The following is a 13,644-nucleotide window of genomic DNA, read 5'->3' on the forward strand; positions in this document are numbered from 1 at the left end:
CTTTTTATGATTAAATCAGTTATAATTAAACGCGGAATGAGAAGTGCTAGATTTAGTTTTTCAAATGTTTTATTTCATATTTTAAGCCAACAAAAAGGTATGAAAAGACACAAACTCACTAACACTGGTCCAGGCTCTCCTGTAGACCTCAAATAAAGTTCATCTTTCAATTCAAACCCAGTCATGTAGTATATTTTCAATCTCCAAATTAATAAAAATGCAGTCAAAATGTATGAAAAAAACCAGGAGCAACCTCTTGACACATCCTTTGGTCATCAGCAGTCTAATTCTAATTTGCGTAGTTCTTTTGATGGGTTTCTAGGAAGAATGTGTTTTTGGTTGGTTTTCCTTCCAAGTCTTCGAGGCTAATGAACTCCATAGCTGCAGAAAGGACCGAAGCCTTTCCACTAGATCATGAGCAGCATTGATGTTCTTCATATGGTCACTTGTGAAATTTTGTGCTTGAAGGAAATTCCTTGCAGAGTATATTGATCCTGTGTCCTCTCTAGATGATGGGTTGTACAGTTGTCTACATATGGCCTATAAGAAGTGAAGAGGGTCTGATGAAAATTTGAACCAGTTCTATGAAAATAAATGACTCATCTTCTGAGGCTATGACCACACACACTGTGGGTATATATATATATTTCTCTAGATCTGTATTTAAAGCAATTTTTTTTCTTTCATTGTTCGTAATGCGCCTTAACGCCTTCTATCTTCGTCTTTACGTCTATATGTGTATTATGACGGAATAAACCCATTCGTTGACTTCGCCCTTTCGTAGGATGTAGGCATATATATGTATATATAATTGTGAGAAGCATGGACCTATACATTGCGAGGGTGCTTTAATTGTATATATTTGAGAGGATGCTTTAGATACAGCGAGAATAAGCAATGAGACGTAGCCGGGGTTCTGTTCATCGAGTTTAATCACAAGCTTTCGGCCATAATTGGGCCTTTTTCAGGTATCTGAAGTACAAGAGAAACAAGTGGCCATAATGTACAAACAAATTTACGTAATATGTATACACAGAAATATATTTATATATAGGCGTAAATAATTCAAGCATTGATGCTAGATGTAGCTTCCAAGTATCTCATTTATAGCTAGCTTTCGGCCAGTAGGGCCTTCATCAGGCCTATTATGCATTGAAACAAACAAAATAGAACAAAACCATACAAATAAAATCGTAATAACAACAAAGTAAATAAAGGGTACAGAACAGAAGGATTACAGTAAGATAAAAAAAAATATTAACAGAGGGGGTTGAGTACAGAACAGAAGGAGTACAGTAAGATAACAAAAAATAACAACAGAGGGGGTAATGACTTAAACGAGATGGTTGAGTACAATAGAAACGATTGGGTAACTTAAGTGTGTAGAAAGACAAGGTATTTACCGGCAATGAAATTAACTTGGGTTTCTGTGCATCTGGAGGAGTAGTAAGTCTTGTGTAGTTCGTACTGCCCGAAAGCTTGATGAAGACTGGTATTGACCTTGCTATGGCCCTCTCCATACTCTTGATCTCATATATATATATACACATATATATATATATATATATATATATCCTTAGATGTGTAGATGCCGATGATTGTGCAAAGTGCTCAATGCTATATAAAGCAGAGCATATATTCATACCTATTGAACGTCTGCTACCGGCAGTTTCACGCCCGGACTTGAGGCGATCTTCAGGCAGAATGACGTTATTGACTATTTGTGTGGTGCAGGGGGTCAATTTGACGCTTCGGTGGTTTCCGGTTTGGTCTCGTTCAGTGTCTGCACTTTGAAATCAGTTCCGACCTTTTGTTTAGTGAGTTTCTGTTTGTTATTATTGACACTTTTTCCTCCAGGCAAAGATTGCACAAGCCACTTTTTCTTTATCATTATTATTGCTCTACTCTCCTCCATACATTATTAACAGTTGATTTCAAGATAGAGTGATTTGGGAGGCCATTGTCACCTCCTTTTATCGTAATTTATTTTCTTGATATATTGTGACGCGGGCCACCCCAAGGGCTCTCTCTCTACAACTCTCAAAAGTATTTGCTGCCACCACATGTTTTTAGAGGGACATGACCCCTGGATCAACTGAGGAGTATTCAGTTGATCCCAATTTGAAGTTAAACTACCTCATAAAATCAAGTGACGTAATAGTACAAGACTTTAACAAGAGCGAGAATTCTAATTAATCAGATATGCACACGTGACAGAAATGCATACCACTGATTGGCTAAGAGTTTTGCGTGCCTGGGCCTTTAACTCATTTTCCCCAGACCATGCTTTCAAACTACAATCTCAGGCCGCTCATCCGTTGAGCTCTACAAGACTGAAGAGAAAATTCACCAAGATGTCCGTTCTAAATGCAACAGGCTTCATTTAAACTGAGCAAAAGACAATTCAAGACTTCTTGGTAAATATTCTGTACTAAATTAATTGGTATAATTTGTAGTAATTGACTTGAATTCATCTCAGTCATTTACTCGTCTCTGCAACTTGCTCTAGTCATACACACGTGTACTATTAATCAATGCACGTTAACCGCATGCTCCGTACTTTGACAATTTCTCGCACATGCACTAGGCTGGCCATGTATAAGCAGCCATTCTCAACTCGTATCGGGCCTCTCATTGCACTGTCTTAGCCTCTCGCTTTCACAGTCTTGTACTTCTCCCATTCCAAGCAAGGTTCGATGGCTTAAGGACGTTCCACAGTTATGTTTGTGCGCATTATGATCTGCGCATAGTTTACACTCTGCGCGCTGACGTCACAATGGATGAACAGGTGATTAATTAGCTGCGGGTATGAGCTGATTTTCTCATCTTCTGCACTTTAACCGCAGATCCGATGCGTTATTTCATGAAGCTAAAAAATTGAATTATTCCATGGACCATTCAAAAAAATATTCTCTACAATTTCAAAATACTTTACTCTGCAGTGCTGCCAAGAATCACGAATATTACCCCGAGTTTGAATAAATGGTAGAGTGGTTTTGATTTATTCTTCACATAGATACTAAGCATTCGGCGCATTTTTGGTGTTTTAAAAAGCACATTTGCTCTAATAAAAATGCTGATAGTTTAAAAACAAGCACATGAACCCCTATTTTTTTATGTTTGTACCTCTTAGGTATACCTTCCTATACAACTCTGCAAAGTTTGGTGAAAATGACATGGATTTTTAATAAAGTGCAGCATTTATTGTACGTTTGTAGTTTGTTACTGAAATTTTACATCTTTTAGATTGGGATTTTGTTATCTTTCACGCCATTTTTAAGAACTGACAGTGCTGTTAAACTAAAAATTGCAAACAAATAGCACTCTAAATAGATTCTCCATTCTAACGATACAATTATTAACTCTCTTGCGAAATTTGATGACTTTTTCATGTATTTTGACTGAGTAATAGAGGTTTAACCTCATTGTAGTAATCTTGGGCGGTCTAAAAATGCCAAATTCTTTTGAATGCGCAAATCTTAAGAACATCAATTTGGGTAAACTTTGAAGCTCTATAGCAAAAAATCAAGCACATGGACCTATGTTAATTTTTGCATATTTCGAATACTAAGGTTCTAAAGTATCTATGTGCAAAGTTTGGTGAAAATGACATGGATTTCACTTTTACTGTGGAACGTCCTTAAAAGGGTCATTTGCATCAAGCAAACTTTGGCTAAATAATTTACTCTCAATCTTGTCTCGTGACTGTCTCATGACACGGCTTCCATCATCATTTACCTTAACTACTATTGGTCAGGCAGTGCTGCAATAAATTAATATAAGAATGCTTTGTAATAACATGTAACTTGAACTTTAATAATATAAAATTGCTGTTTGTAGTCTGCTACATTTCAACGTTTATACATCTATTTACATTGAGCTCAGGACAATCCGACATAGTAAACTGGTTCACCCCAAGAGAAGTGAAAATTCTATAAGCCTAAGGTACATTAGATTAATTTCACATTCCTTACTTTCTATTTCAAATTCATTCATACCATAGCTTATCTCCGAGTAGGCCTGTTATTATAACTCGCGGTCTTCCAAACAAATCCATCCTAGTTTCTTAGTTAGTTTTATCTCTTCTTTTCCAATTCAATTTCCTAAAACATGTTGATGCGACCAGCGCACAACACAACCTTTCCTTTTAATATAAGATTCCAATTGTCTCAAAACCAGACCAACTCCAACACTCCCCTCCTGGGCGTAACCTGAACTCAAATAACTGGCCACAAACATGTAAACATGACCACTCTGTCGGTCCATGCCTACTAAACTTTCCAATCACCGTCGCTTATAGTAACTGGCCTCAGAGATGCTATCTCCCAGAAACTATGCAAAGAGAAATCTTTACTAAGAAACAACTTCCTGTGTTTAACCTGGACCATTACTTTCAGAGTTGAAACTCTAGTATCTCTTACATAGGTAAACATTAAATAAATTAAGCATGATGGTGCACTATGGAGGAGTTAGAGAGGGGTGGGGCATCTAAGTACTCCAATCCTGGTTTTTCCTCTGCTCATCATCATCAAAGATTTATAGGCCTCCATGATGGCCTAAATGAATGATCATCTCATCATAAATTGCTTATGTTCTGTCTAATGCCATCGAATGATCATCAATAAGTTCATCACATTGCCATTCTCTGTCACTTTCCTCAGCACCTGGAACATCTGGTTGTGATGGGTGGGGGGGGGGGGAAGTAGGACTAGGGGGACTAGTAACACCACCAAGACTATCATACTTGAAAATTTAGTAAGCATAATTGATTTCATTCACAACAAAATTTATATCCATGTAGTAATACAAAATGACCAAAGTGTCTATACTTAGAAAAACTTCGGTCTATGCAATGACTACAGTGTCTATGCTTAGAATATTATTATACCATGAATGACCAAAATGTATATTCTTAGAATATTTTTGATCTAAGAAATGAACACAGTGTCTACACTTAGAATATTTTTGATAACATGAAATGACCAAAGTGTCTATACTTAGAAAATTTTGATCTATGAAATGACCAAGGTGTCAATACTTAGAATATTTTGATCTATGAAATGAACACAGTGTCTACACTAAGAATATTTTTGATAACATGAAATGACCAAAGTGTCTATACTTAGAAAATGTTGATCTATGAAATGACCAAGGTGTCAATACTTAGAATATTATCATACCATGAATGACCAAAATGTCTATTCTTAGAATATTTTGAGCTATGAAATGACCAAGGTGTCAATACTTAGAATATTTTGATCTATGATACATTCTATGGTGATTCATACATTAATTGGTACAAATCATGAATTTAAGGCACTATGAGACACACTCAACTTCAGGGCTTAGCCAAAAGACTAAGAGTAAATAATAAATTCAATGTTCAAGGTCTATAATAATTAAAGCCAGAGATATTGTTAACAATGCCAGGGTCCCAGACCCTACACGTAACTGGTGCTGGAATCATCTTGTATTAAGTTGTTGATTCTATAATAAATAATTACATACAATGAATGCAGTTAGTGATTGTTTTCTATCCATGTCCCAAGTAAGAGAACCAAAATAGTGACACTTAGAAAATTTTCGACTGAAAGGACAAAATAGTGACACTTAGAACATTTTCGACTAAAAGGCCAAAATAGTGGCACTTAGAAAATTTTCACCATTGTTCCAATCTAATGACAAAAACAATACAACAATTCAGTTAAAATTATCTCAACATACACTTAATAGATCATTTAAATTATCTTCATTAGATATTAAAGTACCTCTTGAATGAAATTTCTTACAAAACCCTCATTTTAAAATCCAGGGTTCAAGAATCAATTTTTCCTTCACAAAATCTTTCTTTCATCCTATAAATTCTTTAAAATCAATTTTAGGAAGCAGTCTACATCAACCTCATATTCCTTCTCCTATAGAATCATGATAAATGATTACTTACAGTGTGAGATGTTCAAGATTGAAATTGAGAAGAAAAGAAAATTGTTTACAGATGGAGATGACCGTGACCTTTCAAGATGGCGACTGGAACAAGTTGTGCCGAATTTGTGCCTCCCGCCCCCTATTTATACCCCAAAATCCTGTCCCCTGATTGGTCAAAAATACCCCGCCCAACGTGAAACTTCTATGACGTCACAATGCATGCGCGTCACTCATAGTCTGCCGACCAAAGGCCAATACCACTATGACGTCACAATCAATTCCAACCCTAACTATCACAGGACGTATAAAATGATGATTCCGGAAACTTGACAATCAGCCAGCTTCCCTGAAATACATTATTACTGGGAAATGTCAGAGGTAAGTACTAATTCTTAAGTTTATAATAACAGGGTGACAACTCAGCATGACATCTTCATTAACAATTAATAATAATAGCCTTTCATAACAGCATCGTTCATCATAAGATTTTTTTTTTTTAAGGGGGGGGGGGGCAAAAACCGTCTCAATATTACAAGCCTTTATCCTTTCTATTCTTGCATTTTCATGATTGTGGTGGCGTCATAATAAGTGATTGTTACGTAACAATGATATCCTCACGCGATAATTTTTACAGCCTGCGCCTCCAATATGCTTTTTTTATTATTATTATGATGGTGATGCTGTTTTGTGCGCGGTTCCATGACTACCACAATCATGAATGTTATTATTTCAGTTCTTGTCTCTGTGAGCTTTATTGTATCCCTGAGGAAGACGTATGTTTAACGTCGAAAATTTGGAATTCAAAATAAACTGTTGGAACTAAGTACAATGCATTACCACTTTGCCTCATTAATATATATATATATATATATATAAGGGTAGATAGCTCTGGGGAACCTTGATTAAAGCTACGCCTACCATTGTTCTCTTCATCCATTTCTTTACAATATTTAAATAAAAAGAGTTGCCACAGCTGTTGTACATGTATAACTTTACACATTTGTATACGTTCCCCCTACGTGTACTGTATCAAAGCAATAGCTTTGATCCAGCTGAAGCATGGCGGCTTGTCATTGTTCGAAACCCACCTTCACCCGACAAAGGAAATTATAATTGGTATAGTGTCGAAAATTTGTCTATCTGACGGTCAATCGGATCGGGGTCGCCCTAGCCACTAACCCGTCTCTGTGGTCTAGTGGTTAAGGCACCGGCGTTCAAAGCTGGGGGCCCGGGTTCGATTCCCGGCAGAGACATTTTTTCGGCATCACCAATTTTTCCAAAGGGTAGATAGCTCTGGGGAACCTTGATTAAAGCTACGCCTACCATTGTTCTCTTCATCCATTTCTTTACAATATTTAAATAAAAAGAGTTGCCACAGCTGTTGTACATGTATAACTTTACACATTTGTATACGTTCCCCCTACGTGTACTGTATCAAAGCAATAGCTTTGATCCAGCTGAAGCATGGCGGCTTGTCATTGTTCGAAACCCACCTTCACCCGACAAAGGAAATTATAATTGGTATAGTGTCGAAAATTTGTCTATCTGACGGTCAATCGGATCGGGGTCGCCCTAGCCACTAACCCGTCTCTGTGGTCTAGTGGTTAAGGCACCGGCGTTCAAAGCTGGGGGCCCGGGTTCGATTCCCGGCAGAGACATTTTTTCGGCATCACCAATTTTTCCAAAGGGTAGATAGCTCTGGGGAACCTTGATTAAAGCTACGCCTACCATTGTTCTCTTCATCCATTTCTTTACAATATTTAAATAAAAAGAGTTGCCACAGCTGTTGTACATGTATAACTTTACACATTTGTATACGTTCCCCCTACGTGTACTGTATCAAAGCAATAGCTTTGATCCAGCTGAAGCATGGCGGCTTGTCATTGTTCGAAACCCACCTTCACCCGACAAAGGAAATTATAATTGGTATAGTGTCGAAAATTTGTCTATCTGACGGTCAATCGGATCGGGGTCGCCCTAGCCACTAACCCGTCTCTGTGGTCTAGTGGTTAAGGCACCGGCGTTCAAAGCTGGGGGCCCGGGTTCGATTCCCGGCAGAGACATTTTTTCGGCATCACCAATTTTTCCAAAGGGTAGATAGCTCTGGGGAACCTTGATTAAAGCTACGCCTACCATTGTTCTCTTCATCCATTTCTTTACAATATTTAAATAAAAAGAGTTGCCACAGCTGTTGTACATGTATAACTTTACACATTTGTATACGTTCCCCCTACGTGTACTGTATCAAAGCAATAGCTTTGATCCAGCTGAAGCATGGCGGCTTGTCATTGTTCGAAACCCACCTTCACCCGACAAAGGAAATTATAATTGGTATAGTGTCGAAAATTTGTCTATCTGACGGTCAATCGGATCGGGGTCGCCCTAGCCACTAACCCGTCTCTGTGGTCTAGTGGTTAAGGCACCGGCGTTCAAAGCTGGGGGCCCGGGTTCGATTCCCGGCAGAGACATTTTTTCGGCATCACCAATTTTTCCAAAGGGTAGATAGCTCTGGGGAACCTTGATTAAAGCTACGCCTACCATTGTTCTCTTCATCCATTTCTTTACAATATTTAAATAAAAAGAGTTGCCACAGCTGTTGTACATGTATAACTTTACACATTTGTATACGTTCCCCCTACGTGTACTGTATCAAAGCAATAGCTTTGATCCAGCTGAAGCATGGCGGCTTGTCATTGTTCGAAACCCACCTTCACCCGACAAAGGAAATTATAATTGGTATAGTGTCGAAAATTTGTCTATCTGACGGTCAATCGGATCGGGGTCGCCCTAGCCACTAACCCGTCTCTGTGGTCTAGTGGTTAAGGCACCGGCGTTCAAAGCTGGGGGCCCGGGTTCGATTCCCGGCAGAGACATTTTTTCGGCATCACCAATTTTTCCAAAGGGTAGATAGCTCTGGGGAACCTTGATTAAAGCTACGCCTACCATTGTTCTCTTCATCCATTTCTTTACAATATTTAAATAAAAAGAGTTGCCACAGCTGTTGTACATGTATAACTTTACACATTTGTATACGTTCCCCCTACGTGTACTGTATCAAAGCAATAGCTTTGATCCAGCTGTAGCATGGCGGCTTGTCATTGTTCGAAACCCACCTTCACCCGACAAAGGAAATTATAATTGGTATAGTGTCGAAAATTTGTCTATCTGACGGTCAATCGGATCGGGGTCGCCCTAGCCACTAACCCGTCTCTGTGGTCTAGTGGTTAAGGCACCGGCGTTCAAAGCTGGGGGCCCGGGTTCGATTCCCGGCAGAGACATTTTTTCGGCATCACCAATTTTTCCAAAGGGTAGATAGCTCTGGGGAACCTTGATTAAAGCTACGCCTACCATTGTTCTCTTCATCCATTTCTTTACAATATTTAAATAAAAAGAGTTGCCACAGCTGTTGTACATGTATAACTTTACACATTTGTATACGTTCCCCCTACGTGTACTGTATCAAAGCAATAGCTTTGATCCAGCTGTAGCATGGCGGCTTGTCATTGTTCGAAACCCACCTTCACCCGACAAAGGAAATTATAATTGGTATAGTGTCGAAAATTTGTCTATCTGACGGTCAATCGGATCGGGGTCGCCCTAGCCACTAACCCGTCTCTGTGGTCTAGTGGCTAAGGCACCGGCGTTCAAAGCTGGGGGCCCGGGTTCGATTCCCGGCAGAGACATTTTTTCGGCATCACCAATTTTTCCAAAGGGTAGATAGCTCTGGGGAACCTTGATTAAAGCTACGCCTACCATTGTTCTCTTCATCCATTTCTTTACAATATATATATATATATATATATACATGAGATAAAGAGTATGGAGAGGGCCGTAGCAAGGTCAATACCAGTCTTCATCAAGCTTTCGGGCACATGCCCTTCATCAGGATCGTAAGTATAGTGTATTGTTGACAGTAAAGTTAGGTGTGAAGACCTTGCTACGGCCCTGTCCATACTCTTGATCTCTAATTATGAAGGAGACCCGTACACGTACATTGCCAAGATTGAGCACATATATATCCCTTATTTGTTTGTAAATAATGATGTCCCATCACTCCAGTCTGTCATTGTTTTTTAGCATAATTTTTATCCGCACCTCAATATCATTCAAAATAAAAACAAACTTCCTAGATGTAAGCCACCTATTCTGAGTGTATGGGGTTGGAACAGTCTTGGATATATAATGCTAATTTTACTGCTCCTAGATATGTCTACTAAAGAAATAGCAAGCACAGTGAACTCCCATGATCACAAGATGGTATACATCTCAAGGTCAATAAAGCGGCAAACCCCCTGGACCTCAACCACTCCATTGCCTCACCTCCCACACCCCTACAGCCCAATCACCAATGTCTAAATCCTGTATCTCTCATGCTACCTTATCAAAAGCTCTCACACAGGCAAAGTCTTCAATCTTGGCACAGATTTGAAGAAATCAATGAGCTCTCTGAGGAAAACTCTACAGACTTCAAGGGTGCCCCTCTGCCTTCTCCAATCACTAGTGTACAATGTACTCTATCAGTGGCATCAGTTAATCTCATGTAAGCAAATCGGCCCTCTACTGTGGTACTTGCATCTGTGAAGTGGTGAAACTGTTCTGACTTCATTGGCTCAAAGTCAGCAGGTTTGTAGCACCAGCGATTGAGAGACATTCAAGTTCCAGTATATCCATTCTCCATCTTTCCCATGTTACTCAAAGATCATCTGGAAGCGGATAGTCCTTGTCTGCTGGTAGCTTACTAAGTGCCTAGAGAATCTGCTATCCTGTAAGTTGCTAACAATCCCAAGGGATCATAATGGACATGACTGTTTATAGTATTCCTCTCCTGTTCAGTGGTTTGTCCTGGAATGTGATCCTGCAATTGAAAGAGTCGGATTCCACACACCACTGAACTCCCAGAGCTCCTCTAATGGTAAATCATCATGAAGTAGATGAATCTCTCTAACATTGTTTGCTCCATCTTCCTCTGGAACCATTTACAGTACCTCTGTTTATTGTTCTCATCAGTGACCTACCATCAACTGTTGATTCTCACATGAAACTTTTTGCTGTTGACACCAAACTAAACAGTTAGTGAACTCCAAAGCAGACTCAGACTTGCTACAAGCCAATATCAACATACTTTTCTTTATCTGATTGGTACGCCATTAGCAACATCAACAAATACCAAATTGAGACGATGTGCATGGCAGTGTATGTAATGAGCATACTTGGCCTCCCCCTGACTCGAGCGGAGACTCCATTAATTGACCCACTCACGACAGATGCACTGTCATATATCCCTGTCCTACCAGATTCTCTTTATAGTCTACTACATGGATCTTCAGAATGTGAAGGATAAAGTTTGTAAGTGATTCAGCATCCAACTGAAACGCAGCTCTAAATTCGAGAAAACTGTCTTTAAATTTTCATAGAAATATCTTATCACAAGAGAAAGCTGTTCTTGTTTTGACACATCCTTTGTTTCTTTCGACCAGTAGAGTGAATTCCTAGGCTTTTTTGTCTTCTTCTATGATCTCTTTCCTGATAATTTCAGCAAAAGTTTTGTATCGTTTCATTTTGAATTTTCAGAACTTGTGTATTTTGCATTGCTATGTCAATTCATGGGTGGGCAATAAAAGGCTGCCTCTGCCATGGAGTTTGGCCTTGTGGTTTACTACTGCTGCTAAGCAAAAATTTCCCTGGCATTCTATTTTTCCTTGTACTGCTAGGCATCATGAAATGTCAGAAAGTACACAAAATTCTATGAATGGGACTCCAGATGAAAATTGATGCCAACAACAGCAAAGTACTTGTCTTGAAAACACTGCTTTTCTCCTTTCACAGATATAACTAATGAAAGCAATCAACATCAAAGCTGACCAAATAGATTCTTAAGTCAAATTATATGTAGAAAACAGTGATGGTGTAAAATGCGAAAAGAACAATATTATCACAAATCAAGAGAGCATAAGAAAAGCTTTATGACACAACATTTAAAGTGGAAATCTTATCTTTCGAAACATATCCTAAAAAATATTCTGAAAAAATTGTACTAACCATATTACAAGAGTGTTATATTAACCATTTTCCTTTCATCCATGGCTCAATGGAGAAATTATACTTTTGCCAAGGTAAGTTTGAGCATGGCAAGACAAAAAAAAAAAGAATACTAAACATTAATAAAATCTGATTGTGCACCATATTCAAATAGGAAGCTATTGTGGTTCACCTAGCATTAGATTTTCCTTTGAAAATACATGATGTACAGTATATCAAACCAGGCTAATGCCTACACAAATCAATGTTCAATACTGTTCCTTGCTTGCATCAGCATCAGTACACAACATGCTTCTGAAACGAAAGTGAATACATAAATAGTAAATACCATAGGTCCTGTAATCTAAGTGGCAAACTACCTTGGAAGGATGACAAATTCATTGTTCAAGGTACCTAACTACATACATCCATCTTAAAATTAAAAGCCCAAATAATTGTTTTTCTTCAAATGATATTTTCTCGGTTCCATTGCACTGTGTTTAAAAAATTGAAAAGGAAAAATACAGTCTGAGTTGTTTGGCAATGAGTTATGTTTGACTTAAAGGGGAAGTTCACCCTGAAGAAAACTTTGTTGTAAAAATAGCAGAAAAAATAGTAAAAAATATTGAAGGTTTGATGAAAATCCGTTAAAGAGTAAGAAAGTTATTAGAGTTCAAAGTTTTGGATTTGTGACGTCATAAACGAGCAGCTGCCCCATGTGTTATGTAATATAAAATGCATGAATTTCAAATTTTGTATGGTTCCTGATGACTTAATTAGGTGGTCTGTCTATGACAGATCACCTCTTATGTTTGTCCGAATTTTCTTTCTTTATTTTTATTTATTTTTATTTATTTTTATTTATTTTTATTTCTTATTTTTATTTCCTCCATTTCTTGTGGACAGCAAATCTCAGAAAGTTCATATTCAATAATCATCAAAATATCACCACATATCAACATCAATAAGCCCTCAATTCTGCAAGAATCTTAATGTCATGACGTCATCATGACGTCATCTAGACGCCATTTTGTAAAATCACATTATCAATCATATCTCCATTATCAATTATCAAAAATAAATCAAATTCACATGACATGAACTTCAGATCAAGGGTCATCAGGTCATGTCATCAAAGGTCACCTGAAGGTCACGACGCGCGCGTACGCGCGCGTCAAAATTTTAAAATGCTAAAAATCACTTTTTGACCATAACAGAGTACGTTTTAGGTCATTTTAAGCATTTCAAAAAATTGCGCGTGCAAACGTATGCGCGCGCGTTTCCGCGCGTACCGCCTTGAATGCAACTCAGAAACACCGTTTTTTTTATTTCATTGCCTTGATCATATAATTTTGAGCAATTTGATACCTTGATCAACCTTCTACGACCATTAATAAGGAAATTAACACCCGTTAAAGTTTGCAGCACGTGTGCGCGCGAGCTCTCACTATAGGCCATATATGGGCAAAAACATGCCTATAGAAAATCCGCTGTAGCTCTTCAGAACGCATGGGGACCCCCAATTTTTTTTTCATATTTTGATAGAGTATGAACTAGAGATATAATTTCATGTCTCATTTGACCCTCAATTATATTATGACGTCATCAAAATGGCGTCGGAATTCAAAAAATCCATTTTGCCTATTATGACGTCATTATAATTATGCAAATCTTGCTCTAACTCCGTGAATATTGGTCAAT

Source organism: Lytechinus pictus, chromosome 9, assembly GCF_037042905.1.
Source record: "Lytechinus pictus isolate F3 Inbred chromosome 9, Lp3.0, whole genome shotgun sequence".
Lineage (NCBI taxonomy): Eukaryota > Metazoa > Echinodermata > Echinoidea > Temnopleuroida > Toxopneustidae > Lytechinus > Lytechinus pictus.